Source organism: Podarcis filfolensis (genome assembly GCF_964270895.1).
Source record: "Podarcis filfolensis genome assembly, chromosome: 10".
In the NCBI taxonomy this organism is placed as follows: domain Eukaryota; kingdom Metazoa; phylum Chordata; class Lepidosauria; order Squamata; family Lacertidae; genus Podarcis; species Podarcis filfolensis.
The window spans coordinates 31,126,913-31,146,791 of record NC_139612.1 but is presented as its reverse complement, the minus strand read 5'-3'; the positions used below and the strand labels follow the sequence as shown (position 1 = coordinate 31,146,791).

Here is a 19,879-nt window from a genome sequence, read left to right as displayed (position 1 = left end):
CTTTTAGTGCCATAGGTGATTAAAGTGAGTGGTGGCGCAAAGCATCATGAGCATGAAAGTTGAGTGAAATGGTTGTAGAAAAACAACAGAGTCTTGTGGCACCTTAAAATGTTGGCTCTGGGCTTAGTTGTTGAACACAGTTCCCACAGAAATCAATGACACCTAAGTCACTGGGCTCTAACTTTGGCTAACTAGCAGTGGCAGGTGAGAGAGGGTGGAGTAGAAGTGGCTTCCGCTTGGTGGTAGGACTGTGTTTGCCAGCGTGGAGGTTGGGCGAGGTGAGGTTGGGTAAGCTCTGTCAAAAAGAAGCTCCCACAACATGCCTTACACCTTGGATGGTGCCGCCACCCTCTCTCGTGTGCCTCCTATGCAGATTTGTTGTTGCACAAGCTTTTGTGAACTACAGTCCACTTCAAGCCTACATTGGACTGTAGCTTATGAAAGCTTACAGTACAATAAGCCTTTAAAGTGCCGTTAAAAGACCCTGGCTGGATCTAGACGCATCAAAAAATGATTCAGTTAAACGCATTGTAAACTTCATAAAGGGAAATCCAGTTGGTGAAAGACGGGACTCCGCAGCGCCATCTGGTGTCACAGTGTTACAATGCATATAAAGCATTTTCTTTACCTATGTAGCTGAGACCCCTGAAGCTGTTGGGCCATAACTTCCATCAGTCCAAGCTAGCATGGCCCAATGGTAAGGAATTATAGAAACTGTAGGACAAAGCCCAGCAATGTCCTCGTCCCAGTCTTAGAGTTTTCCCTTCTACTTCCTTTTTGCTGCTGTTCCAATAATTATATGTTTCAGGGCAATGGCCGCATAATAATTAGGTTACTCTGTATTTACATCACAGGCTCCCCTCCCCGTTCTGTTCATCAGCAATGCAGAGAAACGGATCCTGCTTCACATTCTTCAACAAGTCTTGGGTCTTCAACACTCTTGCAAGTTCAGAATGAATCAGAAGCCATGCAACAAACTAAATTAACAATAACTAAATAACTGATATCACTAAATAACCCTTGACACAAAATATCAAGTACAAGAGGTCCCTGAAATCCACTGGGAACTCCCAGATTCATTTTCTGTTTGTAAACAAAGGCACATGAATTCTATAAATATGGATTACTCTGTTACACTCAACATTATTTCAACCACAATATTTGTTATTTGAAAACAATTGGAGAAGGAAAAACAAAAAATGAACTAGGATCAGCTTAGGTGGCAGGAACCTATTCAATGAACAGAAATTCCAGTTTGGTGATCATAAGAAACCTTAGGACTCTTTCTGTTTTTCAGGGATGTGAGTTTCAATAGAGCCAAAGAGAACATTTTGGAGGAAAACAGCACGCTTAATTGTTCATTAAAAAGTTTTCTAAACTACAGCGGCTGCGAGAGTGGTGTATTAAAGCCGATATGTATTAACATTAGCGCTACCAAGTAATATCCTAATAAGGGACAACTTACCTCCATATCCCAAAAGGTAAGTGTTGCTTCTTCCTTACCCCCATTATAAAAGCCAGCTTTTACCCATCAGTTGGCCAGGATGGGGAAGAAGCAACTTAGCATACAATTCTATGCCTGTCAACTCAGAAGTCCCACCAAAGTCAATGGCGCTTTCTCCCAGGTAAGTGGGTGTAGGGTTGCAACATAAATATATTTGCAACATGTGCTGCAGTGCAAAAAGGCAATTAAAATGTATAGGGTATCAAGTCTAATCTTGTATCTCATTATGCACTGTCTGGGACCAAAAAAAGTTTTTTGGCCGTAGCATTCTGCATCTAAATCAATGTGGCTCTCAGATGGTACAAGTGAAGGCCAGTTCTGTTTTTGGAAATGGAGAACGGCGCATTCAGCCCATCCACAGATTTGTCTACAGCTGTCACTTACTTGTGCAGAGCGGAGGGGAAACGCAAGCTGCATCAAGCAACAGACATATTCCGGATGGCTTCAGTGCTGACAACAGCTGGCCACTCTTGTTCGTAGTCAATAGACTGTCAGAATTGATCTATATTTGGCAGCACCTTTGACCTGGATCAAATTTAAACACTGCTGCCCAGACCTCAGCACTCAATATAACCTTGATCTGTCTATCTGTCCGTCTATCTATCTCTAAGGGAGATTTAAATGGGAAAACTAAGAAGGAAACAAAAAGGCTGGCCTGCAGAAAAACAACAAGTTTCCCAGTGCCAGACCTACTGTTAGGCAGAGTGAGGCAGCTGCCTCAGGCAGGGGTTTTTTTCCTTGTCATGAAAGGGCAGCAAATAGTTATTTAAATTGTCATTGTTGTATTTTCACTGTTGGCAGGGGGAGAAACTTGTGGGATTTTCTGCCTCTGGTGCCAAAATAACTTGGCTGGCCTTGGGTACCATCCACCTTGACTTGTGGCGACGGCCTCTATTTGCCTCTTTGCCTCAGGCAGCAAAGGGTCTTGAGCCAGCCCTGCCCACCTCTGAGTCATCTGGGACCCTCCAGATGTTGTTGGACCCTACAGGCCACATCCCTCTCTCCCCAGACCACGCCTCTTGCTGGCCCTGCCCCACATGCTATTTGAGGATTATTTTGCCTGGCTGGAATATCTTCTTGAACTGTGATAATGTCTCTTCCTTGCCTGGATGGAGGTGTGTGTGTGTGTGTGTGTGTGTGTGTGTGTGTAAACCTCTAGCTTTTGTGTGCCTGGAATGTAGCTTACAGTACAAAGGCAAGAGTCTTATCTGTTGGTCCCCCCATTTTGTCTCTGGCTTGCGGTTCCCAGAATGTTGTCTCTGAGGAAATGGGGTCCTTGGGCTCAAAAATCTTCCTGAAGACTTGACCAAAGCGCTCCCCATCTCTAACACAGTGCCTCCTCAGAGCCATGTAAAGTTGGGAGAAAACACAAAAGCAAATGAAAATATCCACATGTGCCTCCAGACCATGAATGTGTATATGAAACAATACCAACCTGCCCCTCAAAAAGGTGGCTAGCTCAACTCACGCTGATTACGTGTTGGACAGGAGTGTCAGTCCTCAGATGATTCACCAAAGGACAGCCAGCTTTAAACATCCACCTTCCCATTGCCCAGACAGCATGAGGTCTTTGTTGGCTACAGAGCCAACGGCTAGTGTCTGCCCTTCTAGGGTTGCATGCAGCCACCCCCTCACAAGGGAGGTGAAAGCCAGAGAACCAGACGCCTTATTCATTATATGCAGGTCCTCTGATGGGGCACTTTATGGTAGTTCTGTGCATTCCTGAATTCAGCAGGCCTGAATTAATGACCAGGGACAGGTCATTAATGTGGCAGGCCCAGCCCTGAGGAACTCTCCACCAGCAGATGTTCAGTAAGAACCATCTCTCACTTCAATCAGATGACTCATACCTTCCAACATTTCTCTGATGAAAATAGGGACATCCTATATAATAATAATAATACTTTTATTATTTATACCCCACCCATCTCACTGGGTTGCCCCAGCGACTCTGGGTGGCTTCCAGCACATATAAAAACATAATGAAACATTGAACTTTAAAAAACTTCCCTATACAGGGCTGCCTTCAGGTGTCTTCTATCTCCTTGGTTCAGGGGTCACATAACTCCAAAGCCTTCAACATTTCTCAGATGAAAATAGGGACATCCTAAGGAAAAGCGGGACATTCCAGGATCAAATCAGAAACTGGGATGGCTTCTGTAAATCTGGGACTGTCCCTGGAAAATAGGGACACTTGGAGGGTCTGACGTCTTCTGAAAATTATACTGCTTAGACAGGACTTTTTAACCAACCAATATTTATTGATGTTTTTAATGTTGCTTTTATGCTGATTTTATTTTCCTGTGTTGTACTTCACATTGGATTTCTTTTTAAATAAAAGTGTGGGTTTTAAATACACAAATAAACAAATTTGTGCAGTTGAAAATGCTACCATTGCAGAATCAAAGCCGGTGCGAACATTAAAGCTAGAGGGGGGAGTTGCTTCCAGCACTCCAAAAGAGAGAGCATTTTCTGTACAAGCCCCAAGCTTTGAATCTCTATTCTGAGTGGTATTCAGAGCCCATAAAAATAGTCTAATAGGCCACGTCCCATGAACCAGACCAAAATGCTTTCAGGCATCCTCTCGTTTGGTGTTGCTAAGGGAACACAGGGAAATGTGCTATAATTGAACCAATGAAGAGTGTGACAGACAGCGAAGGGAGAGCATGTGTATGATACTTGTTGTAACACTGATTGCCTGATGGAAAAAATGTTTTTATTTAGGTAATTGCCTCCTTCCAAGCTACATGAAACACAGCAGCTTTTAGGAGATTATTAACTCCAACATGATTGTCCATTAACCAAATATGAATAACTGTTAGCACAAAGAATTTCCCCTGCAAAATCCAGGAAACCAAAAAAAACAACAACACAACAGAATCATCAGATGTCAAGAGAACAGCTCAAGAGGCAGATGATACATGAATTAAAAGGCAACTAGACGCCCAAGGCCACAATTATAGCCTGCCTATGGGTTAGACATCTAAAGCACTGGTGGGGAATCTTTCTTTTTTAGACCAAGGACTACATTAACTTCTGGGCAACCTTCAAGGTGCCACATGTCAGCGGTGGATGGGGTCAGAGGCAGCAGTGAGCTGAGCAATCAATGTAACTTTCCCCTATGTACAGGGAGCTAGTGTCTATGCACACTCGCACATCCCTCTCTGTTTTCCATCCAGGCAAGCAAGCAAGAGGCATTAACAGAGCTCAAGGACACATTCCAGCCAGGCAAAAACACTGAAGGAGGCTGCAAGGTAGGGCTGGTGAGGAGGTGTGGCCAGGAAGGGATCTGAGGACTACATAAAGGCCAGGAGGGCGGCATCTGGCCCCTGGGTTGAAGTTCTCCAACCCTGCTCTAAAGAAAGGAGAGTAGGTCCCAGAGAGACTTGGATTGCTCTTAACCTCACCAACCACCATCAGCCACTGTTCTGCCTTTCCAATGACAGTTGCCACCATCTGGGTAGAAAGGTGCCCAAACAACCCCCAGAACCACAGCCTCTCCTATTCCTAGGCTCTCTATGAGGTTTTAGCTCAGCCTTGCTGTTACCTTGGTCACTCCTTTCTTTAACTCCTCACCTCCACCAACCTGTTTTGTCCTGGCTATGAAGCACCCAAGGCCCTCTTTCTTACTGAATTTAGTCAACCCGTTCAGTGGTAGAGATGGATGAGCTGCTGAACAGGCAAGTTGGTTATAAATTCCTAAGCGGCCCTTGGGACTTTAAGAGATGCCTCTAATTCTTTCCTGCATGCAGATATAGCACAGTACGACAACAGCCTAAATGACAATAGCTCTGACCCAGCATGAGAAAGTCATGCAAGCTTCTGCACTTGAATTCTGTGATTGGGCTGGGTTCCATGTTCACAGCAGGGTCTCCACTCTTTCCCATTGAAATCAATAGTATCTAAATGTGCTGGAGAACCATACTTTCAGTTTCCACATTTGTGTCAATTTATTTCAACTGACTAAAAATAGCCACGTTAATCTACAGTGTTATCGTGGTGCAGAAGACTTTTGCATAAGAGGAGACATGGTTACAACCACCCTTTGTTGCCCCAAATTTTGAAACCTTTGGGGAACCTAATAATGTCAGCTATATTTTGACTGCATCTGTCTTGAAATACATACATGTGTGCCCTTATGTGACAACTGCATAGACAAATCGGGAGCTGACTATTTATATACTGTAGCTCAAAGGCCTGAATGGGCAGATTCACCATTTCTACTTGGGAGCAGCAGCGTGGAGCAGCGCGGCTGGGGCTTTTAGCACTGGGGCTGCATTGCTGCCCTGGCTTCCCAACTCCACATGTTGCTGCTAGTTTCGAAGAGGGAGAGGGGCAAGGCAGTGAGGAGCTCAGCATGGTGTGGATTCAGCAGCGCCAAGTGCCCTGCTGCATTGCTCCTGTGAAGGTTCAAATGCCAAGCAACGTTGCACTGATTTCTGTTGGATGGGTTAATAATAAAGATGTAAAGTAGCCAAGTCCTAATCTCTTTAAGGCTGTATAGATGAGAACAAGCACCTTGAACTGTGCTCGGAAAATGCACAGCAATCCAGTGCAGACCGTATAACTCTGGAGTAAGGTAAAGGTAAAGGGGACCCCTGACCATTAGGTCCAGTCATGACCGACTCTGGGGTTGCGGCGCTCATCTCGCTTTATTGGCCGAGGAAGCCGGCGTACAGCTTCTGTGGTCAGCCTGACTAAGCTGCTTCTGGCGAACCAGAGCAGCGCACGGAAACACCGTTTACCTTCCCGCTGGAGAGTTACCTATTTATCTACTTGCACTTTGATGTGCTTTCGAACTGCTAGGTTGGCAGGAGTAGGGACCGAGCAACGGGAGCTCACCTCGCCGCGGGGATTCGAACCTCCGACCTTCTGATCAGCAAACCCTAGGCTCTGTGGTTTAACCCACAACTCTGGAGTAACATGCTCTAAATATTTGGTTCCAGGTAGAAATCCTGCATTTTGCAGCAGCTGAAGATTCCAAATGTTTTCAGGGAACTTGCTATAATATGCCATCGCCAATCCTTTTCCTTGGTTACACTTGCGACATCTCACAAAAAGAGTTCATGTGGATGCAGATAGTATGCATTCATTTCAAGGGAGAAACCAGTCTCTACACCTCTCACACCACGCCTGGAATATTCTCTGGCCTTGTCCCAATGGGATGCTTTGAACAACAACAATGCTTTAGAAAAAATGTCTCATCTCAAGTCTATCCACCTGGATGTAAAAGATCAGAGGGAATCATTTTCACAGCAGCTTATGTGGTTTGTGGTTGTGAATGAGTAGAAGACAAGGGAATCCCAGATGCTATTTGTAGCTGACCTTGGAACAATCTTTTAACCTACAAAGCAGACTAGCTGGAAAAAAACTGGGTGAAACACACACACACAAGCTCCACAAGAATCCCTGTGCAGCATGTGTGTACCTCTGGGTTGTGTACAGACATCTTTGCATATTCTTTGATCTTTTGGCGTCAATATAAGGAAATGTAGAATGCTTGGATATAAGACTGTGTCATCTAAAATTGATTGCTGTTTCATTTTGGCAATACTTCTTTCTAGTGCTTGTATGTGAAGAGAAATGTATTAACAGTTATGTGTAAACAGTGCTTTCTCCCAAGAAAAATAGGTGCTGGAACTCACCATCAAGTTGTTACAGTAAGTTGCCACGTGACTTGGGGCAGCCCTGAACAAATGCCAGTTTGACAACAGCCACATTCACTGCCCATGGAGGTGCTAAAAATTATGGCAAGCTGTCTTCCTAGCTGGTTGGGTGGTTTCTCCTGGTTCTGGTGCAGGTCAAATAAATGCACCCCGCCTCCCTTTTTCTCTTAGATTCAGGCAGGTGGCTAGGGCAGCTCAGAAGAGCCCTCACACAAATGCACCCACGCACAATGGTAGAAACCAGACTGGAAAGCTTAAATCCTGGGGTTGCTGCAAGGGAAACTGATTGAAGGAAAGGGAATATGAATTGGCTCCGCCCCATAGCTTGACCCAACTGCAACTAGGATTACACCTCACAGAACTGCAGTTCCCGACACTCTTAACAAACTACAGCTCCCAGGATTTGGACGGGGTCTGTGTTATGTGCTTTAAATGTTGCGTATACTTTGTGTCCATGGAGTGGGTGCAAGACTGTGTGAGCTAGCCTTGCCTTGTCTACCTCAGCTTTTCTGCATTGACCAGGAAGGCCACAAATGGGGTTGGTTCCATGTGGCTGGATGTACTTACAATCAGGAATTCTGATTGTGCAGGATTGCTGGTCTTGGGGGTGATTGCAAACGTGTTCAATTGAACATGTTTTCAGTGGCCCCCTTCAGACCTTCCCATTCCATGCAGGAGGGTCCGAGTGGGGTGATGAGTGAGTCTGTCTTGCACGACCCAGTTCCTCTGTCCTAGATACAATGCCTGAAATGGACAGGAAGCTTTGTTGACAGGAAAAAAAACGCTCCAAACAATTAATAATAATAATACCAACAATAATAATAATGGAAAGGGTATTTCCTTTCCCGGGTCTAAAGTGATTAGATGGAAAAGCATCATAAGCTTCTATATCCTTGAGAAATCCACATGGAAAACTTATAATCAGCACTCTCTATTTCAAAAGCATCTTTCATTCTTTCTTGCTTGTTATCGAATCTGAAAGATATTCTGTGTTATATGTAATGAAAATGAATCTGTACACAAAAACCCTTGGGAAGAATTTGCCGTAAACGATACAAATTTATTGCCTTTCTGGCTTGCATTATCTCACGTCTGGGATATTTTCATGCATTTCTTGCTTCCTGGCCAGCCCTGCCCACATTATAACTGCTATTCCCTGTGTGTTGTTGCTAAATATAGATCAGATTGGCAGGAGAGTTGCTGCTGCCTGGACTGGGCTCCTAATCTATGCTTCGCACACTCCTAATATGGTAGAGAGCGGCAGCCAATCAGGTGCCGGGTGATTACCCTAGCAGGCGAAGTGGGTTTGCTGCTCTGTATCACCCCTTCCCCCCCAGCTTCCAGATTAACCACTCCACAGGAAGCACAGCAGCAGCTGTAGCAAAAGGCTCTCAGCCTCTGCTGCTGCATTAACCTGATTTTGTTGGGCCACCAGCTCATCTTCCTGCAGGAAGCTGCATTTTCTCACAAACGTATGAACTGGTTGAACTGTGGAAGCCCCAGATGGCTGCAATTCCAGCTGAGTCGAGTCCACGGGTCAGCTGCAGATCTGATGTTGTATAGTGATCTGCAGTTAGGGTTGCCATATTTCAAACAGCGAAAATCCGGACAGAAAAGATTCCCCTCCCTGATTTCTGCCCAGACACTGCTGCTGACTGCAATATTCCAGATATGTCTGGGGAAATCTGGGCATATGGCAACCCTGTGTGCAATCAGCATGCAATGAGCACAGTTCTGGTAGCACATTGTACACAGATGAGACCCACACAGTTTGCACCTTAGAAGGACCCAGTTTCCTCTCTGATTGTAGCATGGGTTAGCAGATAGATTGGCTCCCAGTACGTTTCCGGGCACAATTCAAATTGTTGGTGCTGACCTTTAAAGCACCTAAATGACTTTGGCGTCCCCATTCCCATCAGGGGTGCCAACTTGAATAAAATATTGTGGGGGCCCAGGTAAGCCCAGCACTGCATAATCAATCACATGTCGCAATGCACACAGACCATTTGAATGGGAATGCCCATCAACTTTGTGGGCGCCTGGCCCCCTCAAATATTTTATTGTGGGAGCCAAAGCTCCCACGGCCCCTAGGAGGTGGCTCCTATGATTCCATTCATTCAGCCTGGAAACTGAGGTCCAGCTCTGAGGGCCTTCTGGCGGTTCCCTCACTGCGAGAAGTGAGATTACAGGGAACCAGGCAGGAGGCCTTCTCAGTAGTGGTGCCCGCCCTGTGGAACACCCTCCCACCAGATATCAAAGAAATAAACAACTATCTGGCTTTTAGAAGACACCTGAAGGCAGCCCTATTCAGCGAAGCTTTTAATGTTTGGTGGTGTATCGTGTTTTAATTTGTTGCAAGCTGCTCAGAGTGGCTGGGGAAACCCAATCAGATGAGCGGCATATAAAATCATCATCATCATCATCATCATTACCAGGTTGTCTCTGGGTTGTCTCACCCTGCAACATGTACATTATGCAAGCATAAACAGGAGGGAGGGCATTGACAAGCGCTGAATTTCTAACTTATGGCCCAGGTGAAATGGAATAAGGGCTGGACAAGCGCATGAGGGTGAGCCCTTTACAAGTTCTGAGGTGCCAGCCTGGAGTCTCTTGATGGAACATCTGGGTGACATGTTCTGTTGGTGATTCAATGCAAAACAAGACACACAGGAAGCTTTGCAAAAAGTAGGCTGAACATTGCTGGGAAGAAAGCAAAGCGACTCAGCACTGCACCTTGGGTGGTATCACCCCATGCTGGTTCCAGCTGCGACTTCCCTTCTGCAATGTCAACACACAGGGAACCATTGTGGGATGATGTCAAGGTGCCATGTGACTTCGCACGGGTCAGGAGCAATGATCAAATGCCCCCCTCCCTGCCCAACCCCTCACATCTTTCTGAGACAGCAAGAGAAATCTGTAAAGAAAATTGCTTTTGAAGGGAATTTGCTTGTATCTGTTTGACTTTTACAGCAATGATCCCACACGCCTCTCCCCTACTGACATCTTTTCTCTGCTTTTGCTGTCTCCCCCGCTTTTGAAGTCTATGAAAGGAGCACGGCGGGAAGCCATTACAACCCATTAAAGTAGTATTTCCATTTGCTTTTGAACAAGGAAAGAAGGAAGCATTTCATTTCATACAGAATGGGATGTGCATGGGCTCTGCTTGAACATATAGATTCCTGATTTGAGTCACTTCCTACACAGAAACAAATTTCACTCGATCAACTCTAATCCTTAGTGAAAGCTGTTCCATAACATCTAATTCTATATGGCTCCAAACTATTCCTGGAAAGTGAAAACCCATTTTATAAATAACCTGAGGGGTATTTCTTTCACCCTAGCAGCTCACAGGTATTTTCTTTACCTCTGAATTGAAGAAGCTTTGGCCTGCCATATGTTGCTGAACTACACTGCCTATTAGCTTCACCAAGCAGGGTCAATGGCCAGGGATGATGGTAACTGTAATTTAGCAACATCTAAGTAATCATGTAGGGACGCGGGTGGCGCTGTGGGTAAAAGCCTCAGCGCCTAGGACTTGCCGATTGAAAGGTCGGCGGTTCGAATCCCCGTGGCGGGGTGCGCTCCCGTCGCTCGGTCCCAGCGCCTGCCAACCTAGCAGTTCGAAAGCACCCCCGGGTGCAAGTAGATAAATAGGGACCGCTTACTGGCGGGAAGGTAAACGGCGTTTCCGTGTGCTGCTCTGGTGCCGGTTCGCCAGAGCGGCTTCGTCACGCTGGCCACGTGACCCGGAAGTGTCTGCGGACAGCGCTGGCTCCCGGCCTCTAGAGTGAGATGAGCGCACAACCCTAGAGTCTGTCAAGACTGGCCCGTAAGGGCAGGGGTACCTTTACCTTTTAAGTAATCATATCTTCCAACAAGCCACAGAGGAAAATTGGGATGTGCATCTTTCAGGGCTGCACTCTTGCAGGAGTGCAAAACAGGACATCCCCAGATCCAATCAGAAGCTTGGATGACTTCTGTAATTCCCCGGGGTGTCCTATTTAAAGTGGGACAGTTGAGGGGTATGAGTAATATGAACAAAGTTTAGATGTTTATGCTGTTTCACATTATGGGCGTGAAACATAATATTATACTTAGTTTTGTTGAGTATTAGGTGTGGTTATGTACTATTTAAAATATTCTCCAATTTCACAGGTGGATAGCTTTTGAAGAAGGTCCTTATTTTCATATAGACTAAGGGGTGGGCAGGGATGAGATGCCCTGGACCTCAGTATAATTAAATGTGGGTGAAGAAGTGGAGAAATTGGGGAGAGTGATGAGGCAGCAGAGAGAAAGAGAAAGTAGGGGAATGGCAGAAAGAGAGATGAAAAGGAGGATCAGAGAGAGAAGTTGGTGGTTCCACACACCATTGGATCTAATCTCCCTCACTACCAATATCATGGTCTCCACAAGTTTCCCCTTGAGGGAATGTCCCTATACAGAAAAAAAATGTTGCCCACCCCCGTCATAGATATTCAGGCTGTCCATGAACATCGTGCTCCTCCAACTGATTCACAGATGCATATTAAGGCTGCAACCACACATCTTTCTACCTTGCACTTTACGTGGCACAAGCCTATAAACACAACATCTGAAATGTACACACTATGTATCATTACTATTGCACTAGGCTATTTATTTATTATTATCACTATGCTTTGTCCCCTCTCAAGTGTTTTATTTTTAACTGAATTTCAGCCTCTGTATTTTTCTGTCTTCATTCTTGATTGTTCCCTCAGTGGTCATGTGTGTTGTGAAAGCAAGAGTTGACACATAATGGCGTCAGCATGGGTCCAGTATATATGGTCGCAGGAGAGAGAGTTGAGGTTAGTTTGGGCAGCAACTAGACCTACCATAAGTAGTTTGATAGGAACAAATTACTGTGGCCATAAGTGGTAATGCTTAGTAATTTACCTTTCTAATTATCACCGCAAGACAGCTTACTGACACAGATTGTGTCTCAGTGCCTCCCTCTAGGTATGCCATCTGTTGGCCAAATAATTATTTACAAATCCAAAAATTGTGCCTACAGTTTACCAGAGGACATCTGAGTGAAAGCAGGCTCCTGATTATTCATCTATTTGGAGCAGATATTTTTTTAAGTTTTAAAAAAATCCACATGCAGTTCATGGTCTTTTGAACAAATTATTCATCCTTTGGGAAAGCCATCTTAGAAGACTGAAAATGTATCAATGAACAGGATAGGCATAACTGTTGTGCACCATCTTGAACATAACTGCTAACAACTGGCCAAGCTGCGGCCATAATTAATATTTTTTAGACTGCTGAAAAAGGCAGCTTACTTCGAACAGACAGAGAAATTCAGGGTTTAATCTGTTTCCCTTCAAGCAACTTGCTCATAAATGGCTTAGTCAATGCGTAAGTTAACAGATAGCTGTTTCCTCGCCAAAAGAAACATTTACCTTTGTTTTAATTTTTAAATGCACAAAATTTATCCCCCTTTAATAAGAAATGGAAGATGAAACCTAAAGTAACAACTGTTTTATCCCGTTGGTCTTTCTTAGGGTGGGAAAGTATTATATATGCTTGGAATTGGACATAAAACAAAGGGGGAGAAGGCCAATACAGGTTTATTAATGGCGGAGCCTCAGTTGAATTAGATGAAAATTACTAGTTTCCACTCCTTGATGGACACAGGGTGTAATCCCCCTTCCGTTGAAGTCAATGTGATTGATTTTAATGAGCAAGATTACAGCCTCCATTCTTTAGCTGTTCTGCATAACTGGCTCTCAGTGTGTATTACTCTATTTATCATTCTAGTCTCCATTTTTGGTATCTGTGCTTATTTTCTTTCCAGTACATATAATGCTCCTGTGTGTTCTGTGCTTATACAACCCAACAAATTAGCCATATAATTGAAACAACAACAAAATCTGCTAGAAGACTTTCATTTTAAGATAAGCTTTAACTGATTTATATTTTCATTGTTTGGAGTTACTTGTACACCGCTTAGGGAAGATTGTAATTGAGCTGTGTGTGCGCACGTGTGAATAAACAAACAAATAATAAATCCTTTGGGAATGTTTTGAACAATGTATTCAAAAATATGAATATTTTCAAATGCGGTTTCTCTCAGAAGTATTACAGGACTACTCGCATCAGTGCCACAGAAGCAACTTAGCCAGGAATGTTAAGAAATACAAACAGTGGTTCCTAAGTCAGTATCTGGGAAGGACAATGTTTGTTTTGGCTTGGCAACAGCTATTCATTAACTTATGTACTGAATGTGGGACCAAAGGGAAGAATGACCCTTGTTATAAGACAGCTTGATGAGTTTACAGTGTCTCCATACATTTTACTCTGGGATTTAATAAAAGCATCAGGCAATATTGTCTATACATAGAACATAAGGAAAACTGCCATATACCACATCAGACCATTTCCCCATTTACCTCAGTACTGTGCAACTGGAGTAGCAATGGTTTTCAGAATCTCACACACGAGAATCTCACACAGGTCTTAAAAAGAAAACTATTTATAATTCGTAATTGCGTGCTCGCGCACATTTACATCTGAAGCCTGGTCTGCATTATAAATTCAAAGCATCATCATGCTACTTTAAACAGTCACAGCTTTCACCAAAGAATCCTGGGAACTGTAGTGTGTAAAGGGAGCTGAGAGTTGTAAGGAGACCCCTGTTCCACACCTCCAACTGCCCCCAAAATACTAGGATCACAATGAAAACTCTAAAGCCATCAGAGTTTCTCACATCATGCAAAGTCCTGAATTCCCAAGGGCCTTCCTTTCAATACAGCGTTTCAGCGTGTTGCAGGAAGTTCAGATCCGTGAACGCATTTCTTAGATATATTGCCCCCCACCCTTACCCCCCCTTCAATACGCCATCACTTCCTGTTTTTATTAAAACAAGATCCAGGTCACTTCAATACCCCTAAGAAAGTTTCTTGCCTTTTCCCTCTCATGAAGTCTCTAATAACGAAAGTGGTGAGTGGGGGAGTGAAGGGGGTGGGACCTATCCACAAAGGTTGGGCTGGTGCAGTGGGTTTTGTTCACCTGCTGCTCCCATCCCCTGGTCCCACCTGGTGTGCATGAGCCCTGGGTGCCAACAAAGGGCACAAGGCTACTGTTGACCTCTACTGAAGAATGGTGAACATTCTGTGAGCCGAGAAGCTCATTATTTGCATCAGAATATATGTTCCTACCCCCTTCATGGATCACCTTGCCATGGCAAAGGGGCTTGAATAACTCAGAGAAGCTATGAGCTATGCTGTGCAGGGCCACCCAAGATGCACAGGTCATAGTGGAGAGTTTTGACCAAACGTGATCCACCTGGAGCAGGAACTGGCAAGCCACTCCAGTATCCCTGCCAAGAAAACTCCATGGACAAAGACAACAGGCATATGAGTGCTGGCGTGCTCTGGTCCATGGGGTCATGAAGAGTTGGACACAACTAAACGACTAAACAACAACAACAACATATATTCCTACAAGAGGTCATTGATGTGGGATGTATGCCTGTATTGTATATCTGTAGCTAGTCCAGCTAAAGTTACCCATGATTATTGCCCATTGAAAGCAATAGGACTTAAGTTGGTCTCAACTAATGTTAGAGATATTGTGGCATCTATCTATCTATCATCTATCTATCTATCATCTATCTATCTATATCTATCATCTATCATCTATCTATCTAATCTATCTATATCTATCTATCTTCTTGGCACTAGTGCTTCTCCTAGAAACTCCATGTTCCTATGTATATTTGCATGGAGATTCTTAATTTGTATTTTAATTTTCATCATTGCATAGCACTGAGGTTATGCAGTGTGGGAAAATCAGAGCGGGAAAATCAAAAGTCGAAACACAACAAATAAAAGCATCTGGCAAATTGAACGCAGGCTGTTTGCCATAACACGCTGTATGCTATGGTGTGCAAAGCTCCATAATGTCACATTGTTGAGTGCTTACCCTTGGGGGTGTTATTGTCAGATTGGGAGTTTTGAAGATGGGTGTTTGTCTTAAATATGACATCCAGGGACATTAAAGCACCTACCAATTCTGCAAGACAGCTGTTAAAATGATTAGAAAGGACCAGCAACCCTGAAGAGCCAAGCTAATCAGCCTTAGCTTCAGCATTTCAAAGCTGAGTGCCTCCCCAGTGACATCTTTTTATACATCACTCTGCTGCCAGATCTAGCGAAAGGTGGTGGTGGTGGTGAACAATGTAGATAGGGAGTTTCTGAAGATGCTCTCTGCAAATGAAAGCGGCCAATTTGTTGATGACTGGTCCAGAAAATGACAGGAAGATTAGAAAGACGATTTCAGCCGTAAGGCATCATCTAAGCTACAACAAAATGAAGCTTAAGTGAAAGCAAGAGCCAATTATTTGGTAGTCAGAGTCAAGGATAAAAGAATAAAAATACTGAGAGGGGCAGTAATCTTTTCCTCTCTCTTTGGGAGCAGTAAATTGTCAAGATAAGTGAAGGTGTCAAAAATGCTGGATTGTACATCAGGGATTCAGAACTCTGAGAAGCAGCTGAATGTGGTATTTATGAAAATACCTTTGTTAATGAAAATGAAATATACATTCCTTTCTTTTTCTTTCTTTTTTAAAAAGCATCTGGGTGGTCGTGTGTGGCAGGCACACCTGGCACTGTGTCAGAACATTACAAAATTATACCATCAAATTAGCACCATTATGCTCCATTGCACTCTTAAACAGCTTGCAATGGACCTAGAAGAGAACCCATAAGAGAAAGAAACCTATTGTCCCTAAGGCATTGTATCCATTCAAATTAGATTCATCTTTTCCACAGCTTGATTTTAACAAATGACACTGAGGCCATGAAATACTGCAGCTATTTATAACCTGATCCCAGTTGCTGAATGACTCCTTGTGTTGTTTCCAAGATAAATGTAAACTCTATGGTCCATCATTTTTCCTTGTGTTGCCTGTGGCCCTCCAGATGTTGTTGGACTCCATCTTGTATCATCCCTGACTATGCTGGCAGAGGCTGATGGGGACTGGAGTTAAACAACAGCTGTACAGTTCACCTTTTCATGGAAATCAAGTAGATATAAATATAAATAAAGTCAGAAGAAAAATCAAAGTGGTTTACAACACAATATATATATTCAACAAAAACCATGTGAAAAATTCATGGCAGCTGATAATTAATAACAACAACAACAACAACAACAACAACAACAACAACAACAATAATAATAATATTTGTACCCTACCCATCTGACTGGATTGCCCCAGCCATTCTGGGCGGCTTATGCTGGAGTCATGATGATTGCCTGTCTTTCTGGAGGCCACAGGCCAGAGTAACGTCTGTCTGGCTGAGACTTTATGCTTCAAATTATTATCTAAACCTCTTGGATGCAGAGGCTATGAATCTAAATTAAAGACTTAATTACTTACTCTCTGTAAAACCCAGGCACCAATCAGCACTAACAGGGGACTGATTCTCAAGTCCTTTGAATTTTCTGGCCCTACTGCGAATTGTGTGATAATCTCCTGAGTCAACATAAAGTTAACCTCATGCAACACTCCTTATTCCAAATGCTTTACAAGGTGCACAATCAAGCCTAGGTAAGCAAACTGTCCTGAACAGCACAAAGAGTGGCATAAAGATGCTCAGTGCCCTAGCTGTGGGAGAGAGGGGGCTAGTCGGGGTTTTTTTGCCCCAGATAAAGCCTCCAGAGGGGCGCCATTGAGGCTCCCAGCCTGTGTGTCTCTACGCAAATTGGGAGTGGTGTGGTGCCAAACTGGATCTTTGACCTGGGTGAAATAAAGCTTAGTTTCACCCCTGGGGGTGTTGCTTTACCTGGAAGCGTACAAACACACCCACGCCTCTTTTCATTTCACAAGAGGTGGTTTCCTGTGTTTTTCCATTACACCCTGAAGGTACATCTCGTTAACCAGCTAAGGCAGGGGAATCTACAGCAGAGCCAACCTGCCAGAGGTAAGGTTAAATATTAAATCACTGGATTGCTGATGTCTTCCTTTGAGATGAACATGTCAGCTTCAGTTCTGCAGTCTTAAAAATAAGGTGGTTCCTGTCTACTGGCATTAGCAAGTCTGAAAGCCGGAGAACTCATTGCCTACCTTTCACCCCTCCTGGAATCAAATTATCTGAATAGGACCAACAGCCCCCAGGCTTCTCAACAGATATTCCCAAAAGCCAACGCTCAACAGAAGATTTGTGGTCAGTTTTTATGTGTCTCACTCATAATGGTGCAAGGCACAACAGCCTCAACCAGCAGCATCTAAGAATTGCTCATTGTTCATATTTTCCTGCTGACATTTCATATTTGCTTCCACTGTGGGTGACTGGATTTCTAGGACTGTTTATCTAGCTGCAGATCCTCCCCCATCATGGAACTGCGAGCTGTGTTCTCCACACAGCTGCTGTCAAATCTGTTCAGTTTTTGCTTGAGGCGATGGCTCTCACTAGTAAACACAATGCTGGGAAAAAATATCACACACACACACACACACAACTAGAAGTGTTGGCAAATCTCAGGAAGGGAACAATGCTAAAATAAGAGCTATTTCACACATTACACTGCAACAGACATACATGTACAACCAGCAGGAAGCCACAGTCAGCCCAGCCCTCTATTTAATACTTCCCCCAAACATATTTTTTCTGGTAAACCCCCCACTTCCACCCCCAAGGTGCTTTTTCTTTGCAGAAGAAAGCAGCTGGGATTGATCTTGTGTACAAAACAGTCACTGAATAAAAGCTTAAGCACCAGTTCCCTGTATTCAGTTGTCTGTATTTCCATATCTGTTATAAGTCCTCATAAGAATTCATCAAATTTCTCCTCATATACATGCTTGCATACATTTTGCACTATATAATATAATGCATGTTAATGTTTTGTTTTGTTTTTTTCACTAATATATGCATTTGATGCATACTTTACTGTAGTGTATGTATCTTTGTGCACGTTATTTGGCTGGAAACCTGCACTGTGAAGTTTAGTCAGGTGTGAATTTTGAAGGGTGGCTGTATTATTATTTTGAAAAGTTCACCTTCACATGCAAATTGAATCAAACTTCTCCCCTGGACTTAGGCTGGAAATCAGCTGCCTAAGATAACTACCAAACCCTCCAGCCCCATGATAAGTCATAAAATTAGGAGATGGTTCCTTGTGTTGTGACATCCTGCCATCACGAAGTGCGCAGTTCTTTTTGCTAAGCTCCTATACTAATGGTTGTGGTAGATACCTTGACATGGAAATGCAGTCTCTGCCTATCATCTACAGCAATCCATTTTAGACTGTAACAACGATATACACCTAATGTAATGTGTGAAGTGGCCCTTGCTCAGAAACCATACAGTGCTGTGCAGGTGCTATTTTTTCTAGAAAAAGAGGTGCTGGAACTCACCACGAACGCCTCCCTTGCTCTTTTATAATGGTGATGGCACCCACCTGAGAGGTGCCAGAACTGAGTTCCGGCTGAAAAACAGCCCTGGTGTTGTGACTTGGGTGCAGGATTTGATTAAGGGAGACTCCAATTAAGATCTTTGTTCAGTCATGAAGCTTCATGCTTAGCAATGGTCATGTCACTATCGATTCACCTACTTGAACTTCCTTAGAAGTTTAGGCAAGCCTCAAATAGATCATAATGAATCAGTTACTGTATTTTCCAGCATTGGTATTTTCTATCTGAAATCAGTTTCTGTCTGGAATCGGTTCCTATCTTTCCAAAACAGTACTCAGATTTTGGTACTAAGTGATGAATTGAAGAGCAAGCGCTGTCTAGGCAACCAGGGTGACCAGCTGGAAACTACAAAAGGCCAGTCACTGTACATGCACTAAATCACTGAAGTCACTCATTTTTCTATGTGCGCTTTGGGTGCACAGATGAAAATACTGGGTTTGCCCAAGACAATGCATTTTATTCTTAAGCTGATTGGATGCTTGGTTTGCAATCTGTTCTTGTGGATCTTTTACTCAGCTGACAGCAGGTCTGTGAATGCAAACTTTTGCTTTAAATAACATCTGAAAACCACAGACTAGCCCTGCTGCTGGCAGTTCCACTCAGTAGTCTCAGACCTCATTTGATTGCATACAATCTGTGCCCTCATCTGACCTCTTGTCCGCAACAGCCATCCTTGTGTGCAATCAATAAACAATACAAGATAATGAAGGCTTATAGTCTCGTTCCTTCACTTACTAAAGTTCAGGCTTTGTATTGTTCCTTAAGTCAAGAGCTTATTCATGCTTTTTTCCAATTTGAGTTTATGTCATTTGTCCATTTTTTACCAAAAGAGGTTTCTAGCCTTAGGAATTGTTTATATGACACATGGGCACATGATGGCTACTTTTCTTCCACATCAGAAAGGAGTAGCTGCACTGAGCAAGTCTCATTTTCCCTGTGATTTATAAAGAACTCGGAAAGACTATTGCTAGATGGAACATTCTTTTTCCCTTCCAGGAACGATGAACAGAATCCTTAACACAGCCTGTTAAAGATGAAATTGTAGCTCTGCCTTCAGACAGATCAATAAATGGAATGACTTTACAAAATTAGTATTATTATGTGTTAAATTTCTATACCACCTGTCATCTGAGGGTCGCAAGGTGGTTTACAAAATAAAAACACAAAAATGTATGGGCAGGCAGGAGTCCTGCTAGCAGTACCCCCACCAGTGGAACTTAGTGGAAAATCCCAAAACAGGGCATTCTGAGGCTGAGGAGTAGGTGGACT

The 19,879-nt window shown here is 43.6% G+C and overlaps 1 long non-coding RNA gene across 1 annotated transcript in view; it reads right to left on the bottom strand.

Annotated features, from left to right (window-relative positions):
• The window catches only part of LOC310744027, a 42,966-nt gene extending 26,355 nt beyond the window's left edge, over positions 1-16,611 (bottom strand). Inside the window, exon 1 of the long non-coding RNA XR_014539359.1 lies at positions 16,577-16,611. This is a non-coding gene — a long non-coding RNA (uncharacterized lncRNA). The remainder of the gene's footprint in view (positions 1-16,576) is intronic.
• Positions 16,612-19,879: the final 3,268 nt, after the last annotated feature.